Source organism: Balaenoptera ricei, chromosome 16 (assembly GCF_028023285.1).
Source record: "Balaenoptera ricei isolate mBalRic1 chromosome 16, mBalRic1.hap2, whole genome shotgun sequence".
Taxonomy (NCBI): Eukaryota; Metazoa; Chordata; class Mammalia; order Artiodactyla; family Balaenopteridae; genus Balaenoptera; species Balaenoptera ricei.
This window is the reverse complement of record NC_082654.1, coordinates 38153297-38162711: the sequence shown is the minus strand read 5'-3', so window position 1 is coordinate 38162711 and position 9415 is coordinate 38153297.

Genomic DNA, 9415 nt, shown 5'->3' with positions numbered 1-9415 from the left:
GGTCATCTACCCAGGGGTGCAGGCCTTGACTATACTGCATCTTCACCCCTCGTTCCTGTCTTGTTCCTTTTTTATATCTTTATTTGTGGAAAATATTTTCTGGTAGTTTTCAGGTCATTATCATTGATAGTTGTTCTATAAACAGTTGTATTTTGGTGTGCCCATGGGAGGAGTAGAACTCAGGGTCTTCCTACTCTGCTATCTGGGTCACTCCCCCCTACAACATTGTATTTCTTAATCAGGTAGGATTTTCTTGTTTTTATTCCTACATCTTAAAAATATTCTATCTTAATTTATAATTTATTTTCAGTAGGAGTCTCAAGGTACATCACCATCATTCTCACCAATCATATCAATTTAATACTTTTACTTTGATTTTGTATTTCATGTTCAGGAACCTGAACTAGAAGCTTCTAGAGGGGAGAACACTTTAACATGGAACCATTTTTCAGTTCCACTATAAGCCCACTTTGCACAGGACTTGGGGAGTCACAGTCTCCTGGGTGATAGGGTGTCTTTGTAATCCTTACCAGTCGTTAATATTAAAAAACTTACTCTGCACCTTTTGTGTGTTAGAGGCTGGAGATATCTGATGAAACAAGGAAAACATGGTTCTTACCCTTTTAATTTATATTGAGTTGAAAATATGCTGGGGAATTTCAACCCAACAGGGATGTAATAAAAATAACTAACATTATTTGGCACTGGTTAACTTGTTTAGCATTTATCAAAGGCAAGGCCAAAGCCATCTATTTCTGCCCACATCTCTGTGATACAGGTACCATGCTTATCTTATTTTAAGGAATACCACTGATGCTCAGAAGACTTAAATACTAGCTAAGGTCAAATATTTAAGAATTAGAATCAAATCTGGATCTTGAGCCCAGAGTTACCTGAATCCAAATTCTAGCTCTTGTTACTTCTTTGTTTTGTTCCCCCTAAAGATATAGATGAGGAAACCCAACGTAGATTGTCCTAATTGGACAAGGTCCTGCTTGTTAGAGAATTTCTGAGGCTCTGTACAGTGGGTAAGGCCAGAATTTAATACATTTTTAAAGTAAACAGTGACACAAAAGCAAAATCACCAGAGCAACAGAAAGGAGTGTTTGAACCAGAAACAGGGACAGGGGATGAGATGGGTAATGTCAGGACAGAAGAGGAATGTGGGTGAGTATGTGAAACAGGCTACCCAAGTTCTGAGTCAAAACCAGGTTGGCCCACAGCAAAGCCAGTTTTGGCAGCCTGGTTGGTATTTATCTGACAATCTGTTGATAGGTGTGTTGTTATAGCTTTTCTATAGTCACAACACTTTAAGGAGCAGAGTCACACACTTGACCCTACCCAATGTAATTCATATCAATGAAGCCCTGTCCTGCAACACTGGAGAATTACCCAACCCTCAGCATAACAATCCTCCTTTCTATATTTAGTAGAATCAGAAATTTTGGAAGGTCACTATTCTTTGTAAGTAAAGGCCTTTCCTTTGTCTTCAGACCTGAGATTTCCTACATGAGGCTGAACATTTCCCACTTTTTAAGTTCCATCTTCCAGATCTAGTCCTTTCAGCATTGGTTCCAATCAATGCGTCCTGCACACCAATATGGTGTTAGATGGATACATTTGACTTAGTGAAATGAACTAGTTCTGTTAGCCTTTCCTTTCAAGGACATCAAGGATAATACCAATAGTGACAAAGATAATCATAACAAAAATCATTCTCATTTCTGAACCACTTCATGTTCTATTCAAAGTGCTTTCACAGCTATAATTACCTTCCTTTTTATTTTTGAGAGGTAACAAGGAATGGCTATGTATAAGTGCTCATGTCAGCATTAGCCATTGGAAGTTTCAGATCCAGTTCCACAACTGATTAGCCATGTGACCCCGAAAAAATCATTTATCACTGATTCCAGAAATTTCCTTTTCTACAAAATGGTGACACTATTTTCTGCCTACCCCATCTTCTGTCACGGAGACCAAAGATGTACATGAATCATATTTGCATAGCACAGCACATGGGCCTTGAAGTCACACTGTTTAAGTTTGGCTCCTAGCTCCATTATTATCTTTATATCCATAGACAAGTTAATTAATCACTCTAATCCAAATTTTCCTATCTGTGAAATGGAGATAATGTTAGTACCTTTATTATTGAGTTGTTATGAGATAATGCATTAAAAAGATTTAACATAATGCCAGTTACATAGAAAGAGGTTAATAAATATTTTTTATAAAATGCTATATAAAGATAACTGCTTAAAATTTTATTCATGAACAAATTCCCATACGGAAAAATAGAAACTTAATTTACATAGGAATTAATTATTCCAAGACATTAAATGACATATGCAAAGTCATATTTAATCGTAAGTCCTACTTTCTTGCCCTCTTGAGATTTTGATATATTTATCTGAATAACATTAAAAATAGAAATCATCTCTACCTATTATTTTGAAACACTTAACATTTGCCAGGCATTATACTAAGTGCTTTCTATACATTGTCTTGTTGGATTCTCACAATAGTCCTGAAGATGAACTCCATGTGGCTTCCATTTTACACGTAAGAGACTGAATCTTTGAAAAGTTAATAACTTCCTGAAGTGGTAGACCCACTTTTTTGGAGGGGGAAATGACTCCAAAGCTGTATCACTATAGGGGCCAGTGCTGTTAATTAACATGATGCTATACTACTTCTCACAATGCAGTATTGCCAGAATATTAGTATTTGTTAATCAATTATTCTCCATTTATTCACACAATCAGTTAAATAACCTCTAATATATTATCCAATGCTGTGATCAAAAAATAGTTGTTGAATGGCTGGGAATGCCATCTTTGTCCTCCAGACACTTGATTGGGTCCTGTGGAAACTGGAATACTTTTAAGACATGTAATTAATATATATTTGGCTAAGACTCATTTCTCAAAATTTTCTTAGCATACATAATTAAAGGGGCTGTAGAAGTGAGGGGGAGGGTATTAAATAAGATCTGAGCCTTGACAGGGGAATGCTGGCTGGCAGGGCACCGAAAGGCTTCACAGGGAAGCACCTCTTCGGTGACTATGGCACGTCAGACTGGCCAATCCCAACACCTGACCTTGTCAGTGTCCTAGAAATAAATTGCACTTACACATGCTGAGTCATATAACTGAAACTTACAGGAAGCTGCAAAGCATAAACCAAAGCATGTCTTTATAATTTACATTTAAAACTATAATTGTTAAAAGAACTATATCAATTTGTTTGGCCAAAATAGTGCATTCTTTCCCTTTAATAAAACGCGTAGGAGGTTCTAGTATAAAAATGCTACTTGTTTGTGCAAGGGAATAAAACACAGAGGAAGTATGTGGTTTAACAAAAATCATCACCTACACAATCATTCAAGTACACTGAGCCTTCTTCCATAAGGAAATAACAGTGTAAGCACTTTACACGAATTACCTTATTTAATCTTAACAATAGCTTTATAAAATGGTACCATTCTTATCCCTACTGTATAGATTAAGGAATTGAAGTTTGGAGATATTGGGCCACTTGCCCCAAAATATCAGTTCTCTAACTCTGGAATCTTGACTTTAGATACCAAGCTCTTAATCTTTATGCTATAATGTTGTGAGTATTTATTATGAAGTAGCTAGGCATTCAGAACATGAAGAGTAATAAGGTAGACACTGTTCCTTCCCAAGTGGAACTTACAGACTAATGAAAAAAGCAGATATTCTACAGCTGCTTACTCACATAATTAAATCTTTAATTATAATTGTAATGAATCCACCAATAAGAAGTCCACTCTCATCAAGGTGGACAGGGAATTATTCTTTGAGGAAATGAAATTTTGGCTGAGATCTGTAAAATCTGCCAGATGGGACTACAGGCAGGGAACCAGCTCAGGTGGCAAGGAGCTAGGTTTACCAACGGAAACTAAGGAAGCACAGGGAGCCAGGTTGGAAATGGGACGAGATGAGTTTGAAGAGGTAGAGCATAGTTTTACACCTTCCTAGCCACTCACAGAATTTTGAATGTTAAGCCATTAAAGAATTTTAATCTCAAAAGTGCTTAAAACAGAATCGGATCTGTGATTTAAAATGATGACAATAGGTACAATATGGAGAATGAATGAGGTGGTTGTAGGGAATCTAGTTGGAAGGTTGCAGTGGTCCAGCTAGTGATGAAGATAGCTTGGGCTATTACATGGCTATTGAACTAACCATGAACAAATAGTTCAATATTGAGGAATCAGCGCTCTTTTGGGGACAATTTGTATTGATACCCATGGTCTCAAAGCAAAATCTCTCAAGTAAGCTGCTATGTTACTTATACACATATGTATCAGTTGCTTTTTATTCAATCAACACTCTCAGAAGCGTTAGATCCAGGAAGCTGTCAAACGTGTAAATGATTTTAAAAAATAACAATTATTTTGGTGACATTTTCTCTATTAGGAAATGTTAAATCATCAAAAAAAACCTTTTAAATAATAGTTTGGCGTTTGTTATTGGATAGAGTCAGTGTAACAAGCCATCCTTCCAGGTTTAGTGACTTCAAGAACAGTGGTGGATATCATGCTTTTGATAAAGGACTATAGCTAAATATTTGTGCATATGTCTTTTTGCTGGACAATAAGAACTCAGAGATCATTTGGGGAGCAGAGGTCAAGCACTTGAGAAGGTACGTTTGATGGTTCAAATAGTAGGAAGTTTGATAGGCAGATATTCAATTCAGGTCAATCTACGACACAAAGTTATATATTTGGGATGAGTACTATATGAAACAATAACGAATGTGGTTGAAGAAACGTTTCAACAACAAAAAAGAAAAAGCAGCATAAGACTGAGAGCACACAGCTACACTCTCCAATACATGCCATTAGTCAGATGTGGCTATTTAGCACTTGAAATGTGGTTAATACTAATGGAGATGTGCTATCACTGTAACATAATATTCAGATTTCAAAGACTTAGTGCAAAAAAAAGAATGGAAAATCTCTCATTAATAATAATATTGATTACATGTTAAAATGATAATATTTTGGATCTATTGGTTTAAAAGAAATAAAAATAGAATTAAATTTTATTTATAAAATGAATTATAAATAAAAATTTGATTTCATCTGTTCTTTATGCTTTAAAAAATGTGGCTGTAAGAAATTTTAAATTGTATATGTAGTTCACATTACATTTCTATTGAACAGCACTGGTATAGAGAAAAGAGTAAAGGTAATTATCCCCAAAGAAATCTGGTTATTTGTAGAAAAATTTGAATAATTCTGAATTTATAAGATTTTTTTAAAATATATAGAGAAAATGAGAGAATATAGATTGTGTGAAAGATATCAGATTGTGCCATAGCAGTTACCAAGTTTAAGGATAATTTGGAGACTGAACAGCAGAAAAATTATTATTGAGTAATAATCTGTTATTGTATTCGTGTGCAATGCATTTTATGAATAATAGTGGATTTATTCCAGATTAGTACGAAACAAGATTGCTCATTGCTATGAATTTACTGTAAAATTTATTATGTAACTCATATAAAATTTACTATATTTATATTAAATTACTATTAATTACTATATATTGATGTTAAGAAAAATGTCCTTTGAAACATAATTAAAAGGAAAGAGACCTAGTAGAATTTGCAGCCAAGCTGGTAGTGTCTCAAAGTAAAACATCTGACATGAAGTAAATACTCAATAAATAATTAAGAATTCACTATTATTGCTAATAATAACTTTATCATATTCCTCAGTAACTAAGCAACATTCTCTGGATGCCTAGATTTATCCACTAATTCATTTATTTACTCAGCAAATTTTTGATGTTGATGGTGATTAGGAAAAGGATGAAACACAGATACTATGATATTAAAAGCCATCTACCGATTTTTCAGTAGTGCTGGGGAGATTTGAGGTGATTTTACTGTAATTTAACCAAATAAAAATTCAGGAAAGAAACAGGAGCATATATCAAAATAGCCAGTGTTACCTTTTTACATATTCTAATCATCATTTATTTACTTACATAAATTGATGAAACTATTAATATATCTAAAACTAGATTCAATTGGAATTTTCGGTAAGCATTCTGTGTGTGTTTAAAAAGAAAATCTCCATTTGAATATACCTCCTACAGGAATTCAAATACAAAATGAGCTGTAGAGCATACCATACATAAACTCTGCACATTAAGTAAGCAGTTAAGCAGTTAAACCTACCTGGAGGAATGGAGGGTATAAATTTCCTTCTATTCAGTTGTATGACCCTTCCTCTTCATTCTCACAAGCTTTGATCTTTGCCACCAATTAAGTTCTGATCCTGCCCCTCCAGGCCCTGGATGTCCTTAAAGACAACCTCCTGAACTTTTGGCTTTTGGTATTAACTTCTCCTTAAATGTAAGTGATATTTCCTTTGAGCCTTTTGGATTGTGATGGGTGTACATTGAATTATTTTATTACGGCCTCTTTTCAAAAACCTTAATATTTCAGTCATTTATGACAGATAGAACTTTGTATTTGTCATTTCTCTCTGTGCCTCTTTGTCATAGCCATACTGTGTTTGAAGGCGGGTGTAATAAAGTGGAGCTGAAATGGGGATTCATTGACACCAACCCTGGAGAGAACATGTTCCACTCTAGTAGGTAATCTGAAAAACAAACATCATTTCTTATAGATATCATAAACACTGCCAACCTTGCTTTATGAGTAAACAAAATTTTTAAATGTAATTTAAAGTGCCTTTTCTAAAGCCAAAGTGTGCTAATCTATCATTTTACACACACATACACACACACACACACACACACACACACACACACACACATACCACTTATGGCTTTCTTGAGTCCTGTTGGAATTTTAGGATGCATAGTGGATTAGATAAATTATCTAGTGGGCAAGTGACAAGTTCCATGTTCCTGTTCATGCAAGGTATTTTACTCAGGGCAAAATCTGTCTCAAAGGTGTGAGACTTTAAATTATTTCTTTTCCAAAATTCTCCTTAGTTTCTATTTTGTTGGTTATAGCCTAATCTTTTTAACTTTACATTGTTTTCAAGGGGAAATTATGCCCCTTTTGATACAAAGTCATGTGTTAAGGAAAAGCAGTCTTTGGGGAGAAAGAAGCAAACTAGTAAACAAAAAAATGAGACATTGTAATAGCAAATGTATTTTGAATTAGAACATTGGAAAGAAAATAACAATCATTTTCATAAATAAGACACCAAGTTCAAAGATCTAAGTTCAACGGTCTATTTTCAGCCATCTTGATAATGGACTGGGTAGCCACCATTAACAATTGGTGATATGATCCTTGGGTCAAGATAGCAGAAATGCCACAGGCCTTCTGAAAGGTTGTCCCTTAATCTACATTTTGCCCAAGATCCCTTTCCAGTTCTAATATCTAGTTTTATGAAAAAGAAAAAAAAGCAGGGAAAATTTGACCCTCTAGAGAATAGGAGTCATCATTTTACATTTCACAGCGTGAAGGAAGAAGTTTCAATGTCTTTTGTTTTAATTCATTTCAACATATTGAATACTTATTCAAATAGCTAGGTTACATAAGAAGAATGACGAAAGCATTTGGAAAAGACTAGCTTCATTTATTTGAGACAACTTTGTGTCTGTACAAGAAAACAGATAGAAAGAATTCTCCAGATTATTTAGATAAACCTCAAAGTTGAGTAAGAATATGGGAAGGCAATGGTGTAGAAATTCTTCTGAGTTTTAAGCTAGTCTACAATCCATAAAGCCCTGAGAAGTTTAACTATAGTCATTCTATTTCCACATAAAGTCATGACAACAAAGCAACATTAATAATCTTAACATTGTGCTTCCTAGAACTCTCCAAAGAGTCCACTGAAATTTTCTTAGAAGGGATTGTTTTTAAAGTCCTCACCCGTGAGTGGATCCAGGCAAGTCCACACCCCTCTGCCATTGACACATACCTTTGCCCATTGTCATTCAGGGCAAAGCATGGTTCGTCTTTCACCAAAAAGACTGAATGAGTATGGACTGGTACATAAGCTTTCCACCTATTCCAGCAAGCTGAGTTCTTCCTTTCTCTCCATGTTTGTTTAATTGGCTCAAGTGGAACCGATCTTAGGATTTGGACAAATATGAATGTTTGTTTTTGAAAGGATTTGGGGATGAGTCCAAACTAATAGAACTGAAACTTCTTCATGCTGGGTAGCAACTGACCCTTCTTCCCACTGGGAGATGAAAGAGATTCAGTTACTGCTTGGGCTTTACCGGCATAAAAAGTGAAGTAGAAAATGGGGGCACTTCTGCCTTTATTATCCAGTATTTCTGGTGGAGCTTATGTTGCAGCAAAAAATAGAAATGAAGTTTTCCCTCTCCTGAGAACAAGGAAAATAAAGGCAACAGTGAACAGGCTAGAGAAGAAACATAAACTGGCCTGAGTTAATCAATCCTAGTTTTAACTGTTACTAATCTGTAGTGTCTGTAGTTAGATTTGTCCTTCACAAAGCCAACCTGTCACCTCTAATCCTGTGTAATTTAGGCAATTTACATTCTGCACCTGGTATTTGCTCCCCCTGTAATCTCTTGTAGCAAATCACCCCTTGTAGCTGTTTGCATTTCAGAAAGGAGGTCGCAGACCGTTAACCCAGAGACTACCAGACCCAATTACTAGGTTGCCCGACTCCAGCAGTGACTGTTTTGAAATAATGCAAGAAGAAGAAGAATGCAAGACGTTCACCATTTTGATGCTTATCACTCACTTCGGACTGCGAACTTCCCTATAAGAATCCCTGTAATTCCGCAGGAAAGGGGGGCACAGTTCTTGAGGTGCTAGCCTACTGGGTCTTCCCTTTGCCTGGCAAGGAAAATAAAAAGCCTCTCTATTTCTTATCCTCCAAATCTCTGTCTCCATATTTCTATTCGGCATCAGTGCACAGGGAGCCAAAATTTGTTGGCAACACTTAGAGCTAAAATGTCTCCATTCTCCTCAGGTCTCTATGCCAAAGTTAACAGCAGGTCGAATCCCTTTGGCCTAAGGATTTTGTTTCCTCTGCTAGTTCCAAACCCTTTCTGGCCTCAAAAGTGAGTCAGGCTGGCCTCAACTTCTCAACGGAGTTATAATCAATCACTTTCCTGCACATTACATGGTTGACATCAGTAGGTTCACAAACATTGCTTCAGTTAACTCTCATAATGAACTCTGGTGTTGAGAAGGTAGATATTGTTAACTCTGATTTTGTCTTAGGATCCTGAGTACATACTTCCACTTTTGACACCTTGTTTTGAAAATGTGTCTGAACCCTCCCAACGGTGACAGACACTGTGGAAACGTGGAGGATTCAGTCAAACTGGTTATTTGTCCCTAGGCATGTGTCACTGTCCAGGGTTTCTTCATTTCCATGGGCTTCCTGTCTCTCATTTCTCTAGTTTCTAACTTC